Here is a 2,489-nt window from a genome sequence, read left to right as displayed (position 1 = left end):
ATAGCTGGCTCAGGAATTCTGGGAGTTGAAGTCCATGAGTCATAAAAGAGCCAAGGTTGCCTACCCTTGATATAGGCCCTCCTGCTTGAACAGGGGGTTGGATTAGAAGACCTTCAAGGTCCCTTCCAATACTTGTATTCTGTCATTCAGAAGAATTACCACTTGAAGAGGCAAGAAATTTCTTGCAAAGACCAAGGAAATGACTGCATTTGAATGCATCGGTCTTTCTCCTGGAGAGCCTTGCGATTTTTATATGCTCTTATAGTTTTGTATTAAATATGCTTTTTATTTGAATTTTGTTGAAGTTCTCCATGTGTCGCCTCCCACAGTCAGCTTAGCTGTGGCATTTGGGTAGCTGCTTTGAGTTTAGTGCTGAACTGATTTTGTAGATGTGTCTTTCCATCGCAGCACGTTGGATGTGCCCGTCACAGATCACACTTACGAAGATTGTCGGCTGATGATTTCGGCAGGGAAGTTAACTCTCCCCATGGAAGCTGGTTTGGTCGAATTCACAAAAATCAGCAAGAAGTTGAAGTAAGTAAGACAGCTCACCTCACAGGGTGGTTTATTGTGGGAAAAGCAGGAGGAGGAAGGAATGCAGGAAGTTCTCAACTTACAACAGTTCATTTTCAACGGCACTGAAAAAAATGACCATTTAATAATAATAGTAATAATAATAACAACAACAACAACAACAACAATAATAATAGTAACAAAGTTGGAAGGGACCTTGGAGGTCATCTAGTCCAACCCCTTGCTCAGGCAGGAAACCCTATACCATTTCAGACAAATGGAACCAGTGGAACAACCTGCCTCCAGAAGGTTTTTAAGAAAAGACTGGACAGCCATTTGTCTGAAATGGTATAGGGTTTCCTGCCTGAGCAAGGGGTTAGACTAGATGACCTCCAAGGTCCCTTCCAACATTGTTATTGTTGTTGTTGTTGTTGTTGTTATTATTATTATTATTATTATTATTATTATTATTATTATTATTATTATTATTATTATGGATCATCGCACAGTCAGCCAGATGTTCAGACTGGATTTGGCATTTTGTCTACCGATTGAGTCCTTACCAAGGACCTGGGATAGGCAGATGTGGATGTTTGCTGGTATTACAGATATCATCGCAGGATGGAAGCGGTTCCTAGTAAGGCCGCCTTTTGCAATTGACTCATGGCGAATTTGTCAATGCCAATGGTGTTCAAGTGGTGCTCCAGATGTTTTGGGATTGCACCCAAGGTTATTATTATTATTATTATTATTATTATTATTATTATTATTATTATTATTATTATTAGGTCATTTTTTCAGAGCCCTTTTTTCACACTGATGACCGTTGCAGCATCCTAAGGATCATGGGACTTACATTCGGATGCTTGGCCACTGACTCACATTTATGACGGTCGCAGTGTCCTGAGGTCACGTGATCATCTTTTGTGACCTTCTGACAAGCAAAGTTGATGGGGGAAGCCAGATTCACTTAACAACCGGGTTACTAATTTAACAGCTGCAGTGATTCACTTAACAACCATGGCGAGAAAGGTTGTAAAATGGGGCAAAAGCCACTTAACAAATGTCTCGCTTAGCCACATAAATTCTGGACTCAATTGTGGTGGTCAGCCAAGGACTCCCTGCACACTTAGCCCTCAACTGATGACCACAATTGACCCCCTCCCCAAATTTACACTGCTAAGTGAGACAATTGTTAAGACACTTTTGCCCCTTTTTACAACCTTCCTTGCCACTGTTGTTAAGTGAATCTCTGCGGTTGTTAAGTTAGGAGCAGGGTTGTTAAGTGAACCCTAACTTCCTCATTGTCGGAAAGTCGTAAAAAGGGGATCACGTGACCCCGGGACACCGCAAAGGTCATAAATACGAGTTGATTTGCCGAGACTCTGAATTTTGATCACCTGACCACGTGGGGGATGCTGCAGCGGTCGTCAGTGTGAAAAATGGCCATAACTCGCTTTTTTTCAGCGATGTTGTAACTCTGAACGGTCACTAAATGAGCTGTTGTTAAGTTTAGGCCAGGGGTAAGCAACCTTGGCTTTTTTATGACTCGTGGACTTCAACTCCCAGAATTCCTGAGCCAGCCATGCTGACGGGGAAAGGGAGAGGTTTCCTAGCTGAACCCTGCTGTCTCAGGAATTCTGGGAGTTGAAGTCCACCAGTCATCAAAGAGCCAAGGTTGCCTACCCCTGGCCTAGGGTTTCCTGTACTAGGTATGTTTGCTGCCTTGTGTTTTTTATAAAAATAATAAAGGTGGGGTGTAAATAAATAATATATCTGGAGGACGAGAACTGGATGTTCCCTGCCTGGCCAGAGAGCTTGGAGGGAGCCAGGGAAAAGCTGATGATCCTGAATCTCCAGCCTGGGATTTGGTTTCTGGCATCTACTGCTCATCGGTTGAACTTTCTCTGGCTATAAATAGGAATCGGCGACATTGAAGCTGACACGAAACCTTCCTAAGGTTGGGAGAAACCTCC

This window comes from Protobothrops mucrosquamatus, unplaced genomic scaffold (assembly GCF_001527695.2).
Source record: "Protobothrops mucrosquamatus isolate PMUCROS unplaced genomic scaffold, P.Mucros_1.0 scaffold_111, whole genome shotgun sequence".
Lineage (NCBI taxonomy): Eukaryota > Metazoa > Chordata > Lepidosauria > Squamata > Viperidae > Protobothrops > Protobothrops mucrosquamatus.
This window is presented reverse-complemented; position numbering follows the sequence as displayed.